The following is a 19344-nucleotide window of genomic DNA, read 5'->3' as shown; positions in this document are numbered from 1 at the left end:
TTAGTGTTTAACCCCTCTGTGTCCAAGGACCAAACTTTTGAATAATATTTTTGGGCGCCCCAAGGTTTTTATTGTTTGTAAAACTTTAGTGGAGAGCTCTCAATGTTCCGGATTTTAGGTATATAAAGTGCCTTCAGAAAGTATTCACACCCCTTGACATTTTCCACATTTTGTTATGTTAAAGCCTGAATTTAAAATGCATAAAATTCAGATTTATTTGGTCACTGGCCTACACACAATACCCCATAATGTCAAAATGGAATTATGTTTTACGAAGTCTTTACAAATGTAATTAAAAATGAACAGCTGAAATGTCTTGAATCAGTAAATATTCAACCCCTTTTGTTATGGCAAGCCTGAAAAGTTTCAGGAGTAGAAATGCGCTTAACAAGTCACATAATAAGCAGTAGGAGTGCGTGGGTCAAATCACTGGGGAAGACAAGCCAGAAAAATACATATTACAATCTACAGTTGAAGTCGGAAGTTTACATACACCTTAGCCAAATACATTTAAACTCAGTTTTTCACAATTCCTGACATTTAATCCTAGTAAGAATTCCCTGTCTTAGGTCAGTTTGGATCACCACTTTATTTTAAGAATGTGAAATGTCTTTCCTCACATTCCCAGTGGGTCAAAAGTTTACATACACTCAGTTAGTATTTGGTAGCGTTGCCTATAAATTGTTTAACTTGGGTCAAACGTTTAGGGTAGCCTTCCACAAGCTTCCCATAGTAAGTTGGGTGAATTTTGGCCAATTCCTCCTGACAGAGCTGGTGTAACTGAGTCAGGTTTGTAGGCCTCCTTGCTCGCACATGCTTTTTCAGTTCTGCCCTCACATTTTCTATAGGATTGAGGTCGGGGCTTTGAGATGGCCACTCCAATACCTTGACTTTGTTGTCCTTAAGCCATTTTGCCACAACTTTGGAAGTATGCTTGGGGTCATTGTCCATTTGGAAGACCCATTTGTGACCAAGCTTTAACTTCCTGACTGATGTCTTGAGATTTTGCTTCAATATATCCACATAATTTTCATTCCTCATGATGCCATCTATTTTGTGAAGTGCACCAGTCCCTCCTGCAGCAAAGCACCCCAACAGCATAATGCTGCCACCCCCGTGCTTCACGGTTGGGATGGTGTTCTTTGGCTTGCAAGCAACCCCCTTTTTCCTCCAAACATAATGATGGTCATTATGGCCAAACAGTTCTATTTTTGTTTCATCAGACCAGAGGACATTTCTCCAAAAAGTATGATCTTCGTCCCCATGTGCAGTTGCAAACCGTAGTCTGGCTTTTTTATGGCGGTTTTGGAGCAGTGGCTTCTTCCTTGCTGAGCGGCCTTTCAGGTTATGTCGATATAGGACTCGTTTTACTGTGGATATAGATACTTTTGTACGTGTTTCCTCCAGCATCTTCACAAAGTCCTTTGCTGTTGTTCTGGGATTGATTTTCACTTTTCGCACCAAAGTACGTTCATCTCTAGGAGACAGGACGCGTCTCCTTCCTGAGCAGTATGACGGCTGCATGGTCCCATGGTGTTTATACTTGCGTACTATTGTTTGTACAGATGAACGTGGTACCTTCAGGCGTTTGGAAATTGCTCAAGAGTGTGCAAAGCTGTCATCAAGGCAAAGGGTTGCTACTTTGAAGAATTTGTTTAACACTTTTTTGGTTACTACATGATTCCATGTGTGTTATTTCATAGTTTTGATGTCTTCACTATTATTCTACAATGTAGAAAATAGTAAAAATTAAGAAAAACCCTTAAATGAGTAGCTGTGTCCAAACCTTTGACTGGTACTGTATATATGTATTTATTTTTACACATACACTATATATACAAAAGTATGTGGACACCCCATCAAATTAGTGGATTCGGCTATTTCAGTCGCACCCGTTGCTGACAGGTGTATAAAATCGAGCACACAGCCATGCAATCTCCATAGACAAACATTAGCAGTAGAATGGCTTTACTGAAGAGCTCAGTGACTTTCAACGTGGCACAGTCATAGGATGCAACATTTCCAACAAGCTCGCCGCCATTGGACTCTGTAGCAGTGGAAACACGATCTCTGGAGTGATGAATCACGCTTCACCATCTGGCAGTCCGACGGACAAATCTGGGTTTGGCGGATGCCAGGAGAACGCTACCTGCCCTAATGCATAGTGCCAACTGTAAAGTTTGGTGGAGGAGGAATAATGGTCTGGGGCTGTTTTTCGTGGTTCGGGCTAGGCCCCTTAGTTCCAGTGAAGGGAAATCTTAACGCTACCGCATACAATGACATTCTAGACGATTCTGTGCACAAAGCAAGGTCCATACAGAAATTGTTTGAACTGGAATAACTTAACTGGCCTGCACAGAGCCTTGACCTCAACCCCATCGAACACCTTTGGAATTCCTACTGCGAGTGCCCGACCTCACTAATTCTCTTGTTGCTGAATGGAAGCAAGTCCCCGCAGCAATGTTCCAACATCTAGTGGAAAGCCTTCCCAGAAGAGTGGAGGCTGTTATAGCAGCAAAGAGGGGACCAACTCCATATTAATGGCCATGATTTTGGAATGAGATGTTGGACCAGGAGGTGTAATGAGATGTTGGCCAGCAGGTGTAATGAGATGTTGGACCAGGAGGTGTAATGAGATGTTGGAGCAGTAGGTGAAATGAGATGTTGGACCAGCAGGTGTAATGAGATGTTGGACCAGGAGGTGTAATGAGATGTTGGACCAGTAAGTGTAATGAGATGTTGGACCAGCAGGTGTAATGAGATGTTGGACCAGTAAGTGTAATGAGATGTTGGACCAGTAGGTGTAATGAGATGTTGGACCAGCAGGTGTAATGAGATGTTGGACCAGCAGGTGTAATGAGATGTTGGACCAGCAGGTGTAATGAGATGTTGGACCAGCAGGTGTAATGAGATGTTGGACCAGCAGGTGTAATGAGATGTTGGACCAGTAGGTGTAATGAGATGTTGGACCAGCAGGTGTAATGAGATGTTGAACCAGCAGGTGTCCACATGCTTTTTATCATGTAGTGTATGTTTGGTGAAGTAATAAAGAAGGTGTAATATTTTGGGTAGATTTTCCTAGAACAGATAATAACTATATATGGACATATTATAAAGGATGTGCATGAATAGAGTCTTAAGGATTAAAGTGGAACTGAGATGAGGAAGTGAATCAGTAGGCCAATGTGATGATGTTACAATGTGATGATGTTACAAGTAAGTTCCACTTGTTAAATCCACTTCAGTCAGTGTAGATGCAGGGGAGGAGACTGGTAGGGGGGGGGGTTGCAACTCAATATTAGGAGGGTGTTCTTAATGTTTTTTACACTGTTTGTTTGTTGCTTTATGTAATGGCATATATTTTAATGCTTTGTGTAATGTCACATAATTTAATGCTTTATGTAATGGCATATATTTTAATGCTTTATATACACTGAGTGTACAAAACATTATGAACACCTGCTTTTTCCATGACATAGATTGACAGGTGAATCCAGGTGAAAGATATGATCTCTTATTGATGTCACTTGTTAAATCAACTCCAATCAGTGTAGATGAAGGGGAGGAGACAGGTTAATGAAGGATTTTTAAGCCTTGAGACAATTGAGACATGGATTGTGTATGTGTACCATTCGGAGGGTGAATGGGCAAGACAAAATATTTAAGTGTCTTTGAACGGAGTATGGTAGTAGGTACCAGGCACACAGGTTTTTGTCAAGAACTGCAACGCTGCTGGGTTGTTCACGCTCAAATGTTACCTGTGTGTATCAAGAATGGTCCACTACCCAAAGGACATCCAGCCATTTTGACACAACTGTGGGACGCATTGGAGTCAACATGGGCCAGCATCCCTGTGGGACGCTTTCGACACCTTGTAGAGTCCATGCCCCGACGAGTTGAGGCTGTTCTGAGGGCAAAAGAGAGGGGAGGTGCAACTCGATATTAGGAAGGTGTTCTTAATGTTTTGTATACTCAGTGTATGTTTTTTGCTTTATGTAATGGCATATATTTTATTGCTTCATGTAATGTATTTTATCTCTTGAAATATAGTTTTGATATATTTTAAAATGTATTTTCATGGTGATTTATTATGTTTTCCAGAATCTCCAACCAAATTTGGAGATCAGTCTCTCCAGTACCCAGTCATCTGTCCATGAAGAGTGTCTTCTCTATGCATCATCCTATACATTTTAGTGATGGACCAGTGACCTTTGACCCTAGGTAAAAATGTATCATATTACTATTGAAGATGAGAATCTTCTAGATCTGAAACCAGATGTATTTTGTGTATCTGAGTATATACTGTAAAGCATCTGCTTATAATGATTTGTTTATGTAATATATTTTAATACACTGAGTGTAGAAAACATTATGAACACCTGCTTTTTCCATGACATAGATTGATAAGGTGAATCCAGGTGAAATATATGATCTCTTATTTATGTAACTTGTTAAATCAACTTCAATCAGTGTAGATGAAGAGGAGGAGAGAGGTTAATGAAGGATTTTTAAGCCTGGAGACAAATGAGACATGGATTGTGTAAATGTGCCATTCAGAGGGTGAATGGACAGGGTATTACTTTGAACGGGGTATTGTAGTAGGTACCAGGCACACAGGTTTTTTTTCAAGAACTGCAACGCTGCTGGGTTGTTCACGCTCAAAAGGTTCCTGTGTGTATCAAGAATGGTCCACTACCCAAAGGACATCCAGCCATTTTGACACAACTGTGGGCCGCATTGGAGTCAACATGGGCCAGCATCCCTGTGGGACGCTTTCGACACCTTGTAGAGTCCATGCCCCGACGAGTTGAGGCTGTTCTGAGGGCAAAAGAGAGGGGAGGTGCAACTCAATATTAGGAAGGTGTTCTTAATGTTTTGTATACTCAGTGTATGTTTGTTGCTTTATGTAATGGCATATATTTTATTGCTTCATGTAATGTATTTTATCTATTGAAATATAGTTTTGATATATTTTAAAATGTAGTTTCATGGGGATTTATTATGTTTTCCAGAATCTCCAACCAAATTCGGAGATCAGTCTTTCCAGTACCCAGTCATCTGTCCATGAAGAGTGACTTCTCTATGGAACGTCCTATACATTTTAGTGATAAATCAGGGACCTTTGACCCTAGGTAAGTTACTGGTCAGAATGTATGATATTACTATTGAAGAGGAGAATCTTCTAGATCTGAAACCAGATGTATTTTGTGTATCTGAGTATATACTGTAAAGCATCTGCTTATAATTAGTTGTTTATGTAATATATTTTAATACACTGAGTGTACAAAACATTATGAACACCTGCTTTTTCCATGACATAGATTGATAAGGTGAATCCAGGTGAAAGATATGATCTCTTATTTATGTAACTTGTTAAATCAACTTCAATCAGTGTAGATGAAGGGGAGGAGACAGGTTAATGAATGATTTTTAAGCCTTGAGACAATTGAGACATGGATTGTGTACATGTGCCATTCAGATGGTGAATAGGCAAGACAAAATATTTAACTACCTTTGAACGGGGTATGGTAGCAGGTATTGTAAGATTTTGCTGATATACAGGTCGGATTCTGAATTGTGAAAAGGAAGCCACATCCCTACGTATAACAGTCTGTATAGTTTCTGACACTGACTCCAACTGAGGTTCCCAATGTGAGGGGTTTGGAAATAGTATATGAGGAAAATCTGTTTCATAATCAAAATGATCTAATAACTTCAAACTTCTATGATAGAAGTGTAGATCCCTCCGGAGCTCCCCGCAGTCCACCTGTTTAGGAGTTGGTATGAAAGTCAGTCCTCTTTCTAGAACCTCACTCTCGGCTTGGTTGAGCCCAATGGGACATTGCTGGTCAAGACCTCAAATCGGTTGTGAAGTAGTATGGACATATTGATGGAACAAGGTCACTAAACTGGTGGTTAGACAGGGTAGATCCAAGAGCAGGCCTCTGCTGTCATCTAGAGGGCGTTTCTCTGTACTGCTTGACACGTGGAGACTCAATGGAGGCACAGTGCAAAGTGCTCAAAGTAAGGCCCAAACAATTGTTTGTCAGGCTGGGATCTATAAAGCAGTATGTTCTTCAATTAGATGCCAACTAATACAGGGACAATAGGTGGGGCAGGAGGAAGAATGGTGTTCCTGATTTTCAGAAGAATTCCCCTTTTTTCTTTGTAGCTTCAGATTGAGATTGTTGTTATTCTCCAATATGTTTTTCTTCAGTGAGCCACTCTGGATTCTCCAAGGGGAATACTCCCTCTATTCTCCACTAGAGAGTTGTAGCTCCATGCTTTTGCTGGGAATTGTCCACTGTTGGTATACATTTATTTGGTCCCCAAAATACCAAAATAAAAAGGTGTATTTGTCTAGTTTTACCTGAGTCCCCAGTTAGCATCCATGTGGCTCATTTAAAAGTTTCAAAAAAAAAAAAAACGTACTACTGACGTTTCACCACAATAGGCTTCTTCAGACAATGGACAATGGACAAAAAGTAGCCAAACAAAGCCAAAGGAGAGTGATGAGCAGCAGCAGCATCATCAAACCAGCGAGGCCGCCGGCAAGCCCAACAGTGATGATGCTGCCGAGCTCCAGTTAGCTCCGTGTGCAGAGCCTACCCACCCTTCCACAAGCACCGCCAGGATAATGGCTCCACAGCCCCCTCCACCTCCGACTGTTCCTGACTATCTTGGAACAGAGGTGCCAGCCCAGATTAGCCTAGAATCCTACCGTAGCCGCAGGTTTTCTGTCCAAAAAACCTTCATTTAATAGCAACTGGTTCATAAGAAGAGAGTGTCTGGAATACTTGCTTACTGAAGATGCTGCATTGCTGAAAGTTCTGCGTGGGGTCCATCTATTGGGAGATGGCTAACTAGTCTGTATTTTCCACTGAGTCATATGGATGCAAGTCCATACATTGGCTGTAAAAGTGGGTAAAAACAGAAAAGCATATAACTGTAGCTATGTGGTCTTTACTTGGGTGTGTTTCACCAGGGTGAGGTCAGAGAGATGCTTCCAAGTCAGTATTTTTCTGAACTCATAAAATCCTTTACACAATCTGATGGGATGAATGTTTAACCCCATTTAAATGACCATAAAGTCTATATAGCACCTTTAAGTTAAGACCTCACAGATCTGTTCATGGCAAAGCAGTTCATTTAATGATATTAATTGATTCTTAAAGAATATAACTTATAAATCTTGAGGAGCCTCATCTTGAGGAGTCACCTGTGACAGTATTCATAAAGAGTAGGAGTACTGATCTGGGATCAGTTTAGCCTTTTAGATCATAATGAAACAGATTAGATGGACAGGGGGGACCTGATCCTAGATCAGCACTCCTCCTCTGGGAAACTGCATGTATGAAACCGAACACATAGTCGTAGTCTAGTTACAGCAGGTGGTTACTGCCATCTAGTGGAAGATACCAATAAAACACTTTATTATCAGGATGGGGAGACGGTTGAGCTGAAACAGAAAGTAAAGTTGTTCTTTTGTACAGGATCCATTTTAAGACGACTGAGCAGAAAACACGATATGGAGAGAACAAAAAAATAAAGTGAGTATTTCTAAGTATTTCTGAATAATAATCTATTCTAAAGGACAGAGTAAGAGAATGAATACCTGGAATGAGATATTACTAGTTAGTAGAACTGCTACTTGAGCTTAGTTGCTGACAGACAGCAGTTTTCAAAGTGTTATCACATGTTATCAGTCAAACGTCTGGTAAAGATGGTGGAGGAGCTTTTAAATGATAGGGTTTTATGTTTATCTCAGGTTTCTCAATCCTTTTGTTCTTGCCCAGGACTTACACACCTGATTCAACTAATCATCAAATATTTGAAGACAGTTGAATATTTGAGTCCTACAAATGAACATTCTCAAATTAAAACCTTTTGGATTTGTAGGCCTGTTTATAATTATTAAAGGTCTACAGTAAATCACATTTTGGAGGGAAAAGAGCACAGCTAAACCTGGTTTCAAGCAAATTACATGTTTATCAAAAATAATGTAAGAGATGTCTTGAAGAAGGACTATAAGAAAAAAAAAAACTGAAGCAAGATGTGGTACAATGTCATGAGTTACTGCTGTGGCATGCAACTGACTGTTAGCGCCACCCTCTGGTTACTGTTGTAAAGGGGAGACACCTTGAAGCGTTCCCTGAAGTCTAAATGCCTCTGGGTTTAGACTGACTGTTAGCGCCAGCCTCTGGTTACTGTTGTAAAGGGGAGACACCTTGAAGCGTTTCCTGAAGTCTAAACGCCTCTGGGTTCAGAACTCTGTCTCAGCGCCCTGCTACAGTGGTACTGTTCGTTTTGCATGGCCCGGTGCTACGGGTGATTGGACATTTAATTTAAGGACCAATGGAATGGTCTAAAACGTGCCAACTCTGTTCACCCGGGGAGCCGGCCAATGGAAAACGAATTCACCCAGTCACCGTTATAACTTCATTTCCTTATTTGAAATTGAAAGTGACTTTGTAGCCTACGCAGTTACAAAATGTCTGTTCAAACTGTGGCGCATATGGAACATTAGAACAGTGGTGGAAAAAGTAAAGAGTCCTTAATAGAAAATGACTCAAGTAAAAGTGAAAGGCACCCAGTAAAATACTACTTGAGTAAAAGTCTAAAAGTATTTGATTTTAAATATACTTAAGTATCAAAAGTAAATGTAATTGCTAAAATATACTTAAGTATCAAAAGTAAAAGTAAAGTAGGAATAATTAAATTTAAAATTCCTCATATAAAGCAAACCAGACGGCACAATTTTCTTGTTATTTTCATTTATGGATAGCCAGGGTCACTTTCCAACACTCAGACATAATTTTTATCATTTACAAAGGAAGCATGTGTTTAGTGAGTCTGCCAGATCAGAGGCAATAGGGATGACCAGCGATGTTCTCTTGATAAGTGGGAATTGGACCATTTTTTGAGTACTTTTGGGTGTCAGGGAAAATGTATGGAGTAAAAAGTACATAATTTTCTTTATGAATGTAGTGAAGTAAAAGTAAAAGTTGTTAAAAATATTAATAGTAAAGTACAGATACCTAAAAAAAACGACCTAAATAGTACTTTCAAGTATTTTTACTTATGTACTTTACACCACTGCATTAGAAGACGGATAAATGTGTTGATTTTGAAAGAAAGATGGGCAGATTCTGCTAGGTAGGCTACGAACTATTATAAAGTTAGGTCGTCATCACAGTAGGTTTGAGCTACAGTATGATGACTTACCAACCTGATGGTCTCCGTTGGAAATGTTGTGGAAAATGTTGTACACTCAGTGTATTAAAATATGTAACATAAACAACAAATGATATGCTCAGATACACAAAATACTTCTGGTTTCAGATCTAGAAGATTCTCCTCTTCAATAGTAATATCATCAATTCTGACCAGTAACTTACCTGGGGTCAAAGGTCCCTGATTTTTCACTAAAATGTATAGGATGATCCATAGAGATGTCACTCTTCATGGACAGATGACTGGGTACTGGAGAGACTGATCTCAGAGTTTGGTTGGAGATTCTGGAAAACATAATAAATGACCATGAAACTACATTTTAAACTATATCAAAATTATATTTCAATGGATAAAATACATTACATGAAGCATTAAAATATATGCCATTACATGAAGCAACAAACATAAAACCTGACAAGCATATAACTGTAGCTATGTGGGTGTGTTTCAGCAGGGTGAGGTCAGAGAGATGCTTCCAAGTCAGTATTTTTCTGAACTCATAAAATCCTTTACACAATCTGATGGGATGAATGTTCAACCCCATTTAAATGACCATAAAGTCTATATAGTACCTTTAAGTTAAGACGTCACAGATCTGTTCATGGCAAAGCAGGTCAATTAATGATATTAATTGACTCTTAAAGAATATAACTTATAAATCATGAGCCTCATCTTGAGGAGTCACCTGTGACAGTATTCATAAAGAGTATGAGTATTGATCTGGGATCAGTTTAGCCTTTTAGATCATAATGAAACAGATTAAATGGACAGGGGGGACCTGATCCTAGATCAGCACTCCTCCTCTGGGAAACTGCATGTATGAAACCGAACACATAGTCGTAGTCTAGTTACAGCAGGTGTTTACTGCCATCTAGTGGAATATACCAATAAAACACTTTATTATCAGGATGGGGAGACGGTTGAGCTGAAACAGAAAGTAAAGTTGTTCTTTTGAACAGGATCCATTTTAAGACGACAGAGCAGAAAACGCTATATGGAGAGAACTAAAAAATAAAGTGAGTATTTCTAAGTATTTCTGAACAATAATCTATTCTAATGGACAGAGTAAGAGAATGAATACCTGGAATGAGATATTACTAGTTAGTAGAACTGCTACTTGAGCTTAGTTGCTGACAGACAGCAGTTTTCAAAGTGTTATCACATGTTATCAGTCAAACGTCTGGTAAAGATGGTGGAGGAGCTTTTAAATGATAGGGTTTTATGTTTATCTCAGGGTTTCTCAATCCTTTTGTTCTTGCCCAGCATTTACACACCTGATTCAACTAATCATCAGATATTTTAAGACAGTTGAATATTTGAGGCATACAAATTAAAATTCTCAAATTTAAACCTTTTGGATTTGTAGGCCTCTTTACAATTATTAAAGGCCTACAGTAATTCACATTTTGGAGGGAAAAAAGCACAGCTAAACCTGGTGGACATTTAATTCAATGACCAATGGAATGGTCTAAAACGTGCCAACTCTGTTCACCCGGGGAGCCGGCCAATGGAAAACGAATTCACCCAGTCACCGTTATAACTTCATTTCCTTATTTGAAATTGAAAGTGACTTTGTAGCCTACGCAGTTACAAAATGTCTGTTCAAACTGTGGCGCATATGGAACATTAGAACAGTGGTGGAAAAAGTAAAGATACCTTAATAGAAAATGACTCAAGTAAAAGTGAAAGGCACCCAGTAAAATACTACTTGAGTAAAAGTCTAAAAGTATTTGATTTTAAATATACTTAAGTATCAAAAGTAAATGTAATTGCTAAAGTAAAGTAGGAATAATTAAAATTAAAATTACTTATATGAAGCAAACCAGACGGCACAATTTTCTTGTTATTTTCATTTACGGATAGCCAGGGTCACATTCCAACACTCAGACATCATTTAAAAAAAGCATTTGTGACCAGGGATGACCAGCGATGTTCTCTTGATAAGTGTGAATTGGACCATTTTCTGAATGTAACAAGTACTTTTGGGTGTCAGGGAAAATGTATGGAGTAAAAAGTACATACTTTTCTTTATGAATGTAGTGAAGTAAAAGTAAAAGTTGTTAAAAATATAAATAGTAAAGTACTGATACCCAAAAAAAACGACCTAAGTAGTACTTTAAAGTATTTTTACTTAAGTACTTTACACCACTGCATTAGAAGACAGATAAATGTGTTGATTTTGAAAGAAAGGCAGGCAGATTCTGCTAGGTAGGCTACGAACTATTATAAAGTTAGGTCGTCATCACAGTAGGTTTGAGCTACAGTATGATGACTTACCAACCTGATGGTCTCCGTTGGAAATGTTGTGGAAAATGTTGTACACTCAGTGTATTAAAATATGTAACATAAACAACAAATGATATGCTCAGATACACAAAATACATCTGGTTTCAGATCTAGAAGATTCTCCTCTTCAATAGTAATATCATCAATTCTGACCAGTAACTTACCTGGGGTCATAGGTCGCTGATTTATCACTAAAATGTATAGGATGATCCATAGAGATGTCACTCTTCATGGACAGATGACTTGGTACTGGAGAGACTGATCTCAGAGTTTGGTTGGAGATTCTGGAAAACATAATAAATGACCATGAAACTACATTTTAAACTATATCAAAATTATATTTCAATAGATAAAATACATTACATAAAGCATTAAAATATCTGCCATTACATAAAGCAACAAACATGCAGCTCTAGCAGGGCAGGAATTTGACGAACTGACTTGTTGGAAAGGTGGCATCCTATGACGGTGCCACGTTGAAAGTCAAATATGCATCGTTTTTGAAAACATAGTGAACCTGGAGGCAAAAAAGCGAACCCCACATTCTAACTAAATGTTGTTTATTAGCACTCAAATCTATCAATGGCATTTTCGGCACAATTTGGTGAAAGCCCCAAAGCGTTCAGAAAGCCTCTGATTCCCATCACTAGTGGACACCCCCATGAGTGTCTTTCAGAACCCCTCCTAAAACCACCTGTTTCGTTTTGGTTGTTGTTAATGACTCTTTGTTAGTTCCTTCTTCTGTTTGAGAGACAATGTTTTATTTCTTGTTGAGGAACGTAACAATGTTCATGTGATTGAATTAAATCACCTGACTGTTTGGATGTGTCTATTAGCAAATGTTTTATTTCTAAGAGATCATGAGTAAAAGAGAACAATTTACATTCTAGAATGAGTTGTCACTGTGTTAACCACAACCAACATTCTGCATCTCTGTTTAGGGGTCAGTGGTCTAAAATGAGTCTCTCTGGGGAGAGAGAGGAGGGGGGCCCTGCCTCTAAAATGAGTCTCTCTGGAGAGAGAGAGGAGGGGGTCCCTGCCTCTAAAATGAGTCTGTCTGGGGAGAGAGAGGAGGGGGTCCCTGCCTCTAAAATGAGTCTCTCTGGGGAGAGAGAGGAGGGGGGCCCTGCCTGTAAAATGAGTCTGTCTGGGGAACATGACACCAAAGCTAAGAGGTGAGATGACAATTTTATGAAGAATATATTAATTTTATTTACAAAATAAATAGCTATTTTAAGATGAATGCACTTACTGTAAATCACTCTAGATTAGAGTATCTGCTAAATCAGGAGTTCTCAATCCGGGGTCAGCGGAGGTACTGCAGGGGTTCTGCAGCACCCTGACTGGACTCGTTGCAATGGAAGACATTTGATAGAATTTAAATACGACACAACCACTTTGCCTACTCTTCATTATTGCCTAATATAATGGAATGCATATTTCTTTAACCAATTCTGATGGTTGTTACAAGCGGAATTTTGACAATTTTACCGTTATACCAACACACTCTTCACTTCCGTTTAACAACTCTAAATAGCTTTGGCATAGTAGGCATCAAGTCCCTTGTCAAAAATGTTCCCTACTACGTTGCATACAATGTTCATTTTCATCGAATACATATTTCGCCCTAGATGACATCAATTGCCGAATTTATAGCCATGGCCAATTTAGGAAGATTTTTTAACAACGTGATGTTGCGCTCCAAAGGGATAACTTGAAATAACATGATGTAGGTAATTAAATAATCAAAAGAAAAATGTGTTTATTATACACTTAGAAAATAAGGTTCCTTATAGAACCAGAAATGCTTATATCACTTCCTTAATATATGGAACCACTAAAAGTTATATATATTTTTGGGTTCAGTGAAGAAGAACCTCTAGAGTTCTGATCAACGAAAAGTGATTGTTTTGAGGATTTGAACACAGCAGCCTTCCAGTGGTCAGATCAAGCCCGCCCATTTTTTCCAGCGCCCGGCCCGGGATTCGAACCAGCCACCTTTCTGCCATAGGTCCAACTCCTGCCACAGCTCCAACTCCTTAGCCGCTGGGCGAAAACCTGAGTTACTCTTCAGAAATAAGCATGAGTTAAAATGCCAAAATGAAGACAACATGCTATGCAGACATTAATGGTATCAATTATACATAATTATTATACAGAAATCATTGCCAAAAGCACAAGACATACGGTTGCATGTAGGTCTATATTATTTATGGATTGATCATATAGAAATATAGAAATATTATTTTTAACTACTCCAAAGCAATTACATGTGGCGCAGGAACCACTGACTCGCTGCATTATTCTATAGTATTATCAAGACACCTGCTGTTAATTCTTAACTGGTTAGGACAGCTCATGAGGTGTCCTAAATATCTGCCGACTAGGTGGGACTAGAGGCTTCATGCATAGCTTTAATTTATACCCATAAGTGTAAAATGTCTTTATTATCAGCACTTATACGACCAATTTTCTACTCTGAGATACTTTGTGGATATGGGCCCAGATCTCAAAATATTGTTATAAAAAAAACTTTGAATGTTTGTTTTACATATAAAAATATATAAAATAATATTACTAAAGTAAGCCACTGTAAAGACTGGGTTTAGTTTATTGTGTTCCTCTGCTCATGTCCGCGTTCTGGAACTGTCCGCGTCCCCGTACAGAACTGTCCGCGTCCACGTACGGTTTGGCGCCAAGCATATTGTCCAGTTACGCGCTGAGTGGACTGAGGTGATGTTGGGGAATAACGACAGAGTTCGTTACAGTGTTGAGACGCCAAAGTTTATTGTTCAATTTGCTTTTTTGCGTAATGGTCAGTGACAGTATGAGTGTAGCCAGATCCTTTTCACTCGCTATCCTTGTTTCATCTTGTGGTTCACCGGATTCGTCATCATCCTCGAGGGACAGACGAACGATCTGCTAGCTAGCCAAGCTAGTCGGTACAGCTAGCTAAGCTAGCTACTCTACCAGCAGCATCCTAGTTATCCTGGCTACCACTACATCATCACCGCCTGCCTGCATTTCTTGTGGACCGATGGAGCTCCCTGGTTGTTTCTTCCACCTGTTAAATACCGTGGAGGGCTTCTCCCTCTCTCGTTGACGGATGCTTGCTTCCTACGCTCCCTCTGTCCGGTTCTCCTCTCTTCACTAGATGGACTGTAACTTTAGTGTCCAAGGACCAAACTTTTGGATATTATTTTCAGGGCGCCTCAACTGGGCTCCATTACATTTTTAACACTTTTTTTCCTGATAAAAACTAGTTAATTGCGTCCGCCATTGGCGCCCAGTTTCATAAAATTACATTATGTCCCTCGTAATGAAGTAATCGCGAAAAAACATTACCTTATTTTAGGTTTTGATTTTCAATTTAATTTAATTTTCACCCTACCAGCTCCTATTAGTTCTATTGAGCTCCGTGGCACCGACTCTCCTTCCGAAAGTTCCTTCAGAACGTTCTATTCCCAGCCCATTGTTCTGCGGCTAAACACCAGCTTCACTATTGTTATCAATGAGACCTGCCTGTGTTATCCCTGTAGGTTTACCTCAGGTAAGTTACAATTAGCAAGGTTACAGATACTTTGTGACCGCGCTCACTGTTCGCTTAAGTACATGTTGTGGTGATCCACAGTCTAAGAAGTGATGGCTGGCGGATTGCCATCAAACATTAAACATTTTCTGGTTATGGTTAACCATATTTATTTTAAGAAAAAAGTGTACAATCTAAACAAAACGAATGTCCCTGTCCTCTTTTTCAAGATGTGGCCGATTTAAACAGCCAGAAGACATTTTTAAATTAAGAAATAACAATGTTTTTGATGACTTGTTGTTTCTATATTGCTGCTGGGTAATTTGATATGCATCGAAATCTTCGTTCGTAGGCATCGAATTGAGCGAATGCTGGGGTGATTGTTGTCTAATTGGGTGGTCTAGCTAATGGATTTGTAGATCTGACGCAGTTGCTACCTCAGATTATGAGCCTAGGAAGTGTCATGAATTAGTTATGTAGTAACCACATACGGCCACAAGGAGGAGCAATAGTGCCATAAACCCATACTGTTTTTTTTGCCTTAAAACCCCACATTAGTTTTTATTTTTCAAATGTGGTTTGAACTGGGTGACCTTGTAACCTCTATGTGAAAGTCCAGCAATTGGCGCGGGATAGGTGGGGCAGGTTTGAGACTGATCTAAGGACTTAACAAGAAAAATACACTTTATTTCTCAGCTGCCTCACCAATGTCTGTACTTGAATTAATCACTTTTAATTGCTAAATATTTCCAATAGATGGCAGCATAAGACCACAAAGCATCAGTTGTAGGCTACAAGCAGCAATATGATTGACATAAAATAGCATGCAACCAAATACTATATGTCCCATGATTACTTTAGTAAACTATATATCTCGTATTAGGCTTGTGTTGCTTTTGGAAGAGCAATTAAATAGTGACTATAGCAGGTGTTGAACCCCTGGTAAATAATCACTAGTCAGATGCTCCAACCTCAACCCTAGTATACATGCGTTATAAAACATGATCTTAATATCTGATATTGTGAGTAAACAACCTCGGAATAGATAAGACAAGAGTGCGTCTTCCAGCCCACCAATAAATTACATCATGCAACCCTCGCGGTTAGCAAATGTACCTCAACATGCCCCTCGCTTGTGCTAGAAGGCAGAGTGCTTGCTGCTGGTTGATGAATCTGACAATGAATGTACTAGGAAAATACGGGGCGCCTCAAGTTACATTTTTTACAAAGTTTATTTCCGATACAATTAGTTCATTGCATCCGCCATGGAGCCCAGTTTCATAATATTACCTTCTGTCCCTGGTTATGAAGTAATCGCGAAAAAACTGTCCTTATGTTTGGGCATTTTTCACCCTACCAGCTCCTATTAGTTCTATTGAGTTCCGTGACACCGACTCGCCTTCAGAACGTTCTATTCCCAGCCCATTGTTCTGCGTCACAATGCCAGCTTCACTATTGTTATCAATGAGACCTGCCTGCGTTAACCCTGTAGATTTACCTCAGGTAACTTATTATTAACAAGGTTACGGCTACTTGGTGAGCGTTAACCCTGTAGGTTTACCTCAGGTAACTTATTATTAACAAGGTTATGGCTACTTGGTGAGCGTTAACCCTGTAGGTTTACCTCAGGTAACTTATTATTAACAAGGTCACGGCTACTTGGTGAGCGTTAACCCTGTAGGTTTACCTCAGGTAACTTATTATTAACAAGGTTACGGCTACTTGGTGAGCGTTAACCCTGTAGGTTTACCTCAGGTAACTTATTATTAACAAGGTTACTGTTACTTGGTGAGCGTTAACCCTGTAGGTTTACCTCAGGTAACTTATTATTAACAAGGTTACGAATGCTGCGCAGGTTCACTGAGTTGCAAACCAAATGGGTATAATGGGGTGATTGTTGTCTAATCGGGTGGTCTAGCTAATGGATTTGTAGATCTGACACAGTTGATACTTCAGATTATGAGCCTAGCAAGTGTCATGAAGTGTCAGGTCTCCCGAGTGGTGCAGTGGTCTAAGGTGCCACTAGAGATCCTTGTTGTCGTAGCCGTCCGCGACCAGGAGACCCGTGGGTTCGCTTCCCACTGTGGGCCAGTATGAAAAAATGAATAAATAATGTATGCACTCACTAACTGTATGTCGCTCTGGATAAGAGCGTCTGCTAAATGACGTAAATGTAATGAATGAGTTATGTAGTACCCACATACGGCCACAGGGAGGCGCAAGAGTGCCATAAACCCATACTGTTTTTTGCCATATAAACCCTAAACCTAACAATCAATCAAATGTATTTATAAAGCCCTTTTTACACCAGCAGATGTCACAAAGTGATATACAGAAACTCTTACCCTACTTATAACCTATTTTAGCCGTAACCCTAACCCCTAATTCTAGGGTAGGGTAGCCTAGAACACTTTTAGAAACTATTTTAGTAATAATATTATCTTAGTAAATACAATTATAGTATTAAATAGGGTTTTGATTATTTTGTTGTTGTTTTATTATATGTATAATTGTAAGACAGAACGCTTGATAAATAAGACACATTTGTTTTATTTTTCAAATGTGGTTTGAATTGGGTGACCTAGTAACCTCTGTGTGAAAGTCCAGCAATTGGCGTGGGGCAGGTTTGAGACTGATCTAATACACTTTATTTCTCAGCTGCCTCACCAATGTCTGTACGTGAATTAATAACTTGTAATTGCTAAATATTTCCAATAGATCGCAGCATAAGACAACGAAGCATCAGTTATAGGCTACAAGCAGCAATATGATTGACATAAAATATTATGCCACCAAATACTATATGTCCCATGATTTTCTAAGATGGTCACTCATTACTTTAGTTAGCTATATATCTCGTATTAGGCCTGTGATGCTTTTGGAAGAGCAACAAAATAGTGACTATAGCAGGTGTTGAACCCCGGGTAAATAATCACTAGTCAGATTCACTAACCTCAACCCTAGTTTACATGCATTATAGAAAATCATCTTAATATCTGATATTGGGAGTAAATAACCTCGGAATAGAAAAGACAAGAGTGCATCTTCCAGCCCGCCAATAAATTACATCAAATCAAATGTTATTTGTCACATACACGTGTTTAGCAGATGTTATAGCGGGTGTAGCGAAATGCTTGTGCTTCTAGCTCCGACAGTGTAGTAATATCTAACAAGTAATATCTAATAATTTCACAACATATACACACAAAATTAGTAAGGAATGGAATTTAAGAATATATACATATATGGACAAGCAATGACAGAGCAGCATGGACTAAGATACAGTAGTATATTATAGAATACAGTATATACATATGAGATGAGTAGTGCAAGATATGTACACATTATTAAAGTGTACAGTGATTTCAGTAGGCAGCAGCAGCCTCTAATGTGCTAGTGATGGCTATTTAACAGTCTGATGGCCTTGAGATAGAAGCTGTTTTTCAGTCTCTCAGTCCCAGCTTTGATGCACCTGTACTGACCTCGCTATTGGATGATAGCGGGGTGAACAGGCAGTGGCTCGGGTGGTTGATGAATCTGACAATGAATGTACTAGGAAAATAAGTTTTTCTCGACCAGAGGTGAATAAATTAATGTTCAGGCTTATTGATAATCGTTATAGTAATGAAGTATAATTTCAAAACATGAGCATAAAAACAGGTAATAATAAACATGAATCATCATTATATTATTTCACAGTAATCTGTTAAATGCTTTTTCAGTCGTTCCTCTTGCGTTAGCAGTGTGGAAAGGGACAGTAAAAAGCGTGTGCAGGAGTTTTCCTGTGAGGGGGAGTGGTGGTGTACATTCTAAAATGTAATTAATGGTCTTATGCTGCCATCTATTGGAATTATTTAGCAACTGCAGTAGTACTGAATAAAGTGTATCCTTACTAAGGTAGCAATTACTCAGAATTACAAAATATGACATTTTCTAGTTCATTTTACCACTTACGACCATAAAATAACCATTTATAGTATAACAAACAATGAAACTGACATAAACCAAAAACACCATACATTTAGTTAACTATATATATATATATAACTATTTATTTAGATGGGTGACATTATCTGCCAAAGTAACACCACTGTAGATAAAGAAGAGCTCTCCAGTAGGTGAACCAAAACATTCAAAGGACATTTTCTCAAAATTGAGGTTACAAGTTTATCATCTTTAAAAGCAGAATAACTTTCCCATTGTTCCTCAACTGTAGTGTATGATATACCTTTTTCTAGCTGAGTCTCTACTTTTATCCAATGTAAAAAACACCATTTCAAATCTTGTTACATAAG

At 38.9% G+C, this 19344-nt stretch overlaps 1 long non-coding RNA gene across 3 annotated transcripts in view; it reads left to right on the top strand.

The window, feature by feature from the left end:
- Nucleotides 1–19344, top strand: part of LOC311142441 — a 1015744-nt gene that overhangs the window by 394743 nt on the left and 601657 nt on the right. For 2 of the 3 annotated variants that reach the window (XR_014614312.1, XR_014614313.1), the window contains exons 3-5: nt 4102–4221; nt 5013–5132; nt 12462–12643. This is a non-coding gene — a long non-coding RNA (uncharacterized lncRNA). Of the gene's footprint in view, nt 1–4101; nt 4222–5012; nt 5133–12461; nt 12644–19344 lie in introns of those variants that run through there. The other variant, XR_014614311.1, reaches the window with a different exon arrangement.

This window comes from Coregonus lavaretus (genome assembly GCF_964263955.1).
Source record: "Coregonus lavaretus genome assembly, chromosome: 2".
Classification (NCBI taxonomy): domain Eukaryota; kingdom Metazoa; phylum Chordata; class Actinopteri; order Salmoniformes; family Salmonidae; genus Coregonus; species Coregonus lavaretus.
The sequence above is the reverse complement of the archived record's forward strand: the minus strand, read 5'-3'. Positions and strand labels throughout refer to the sequence as shown.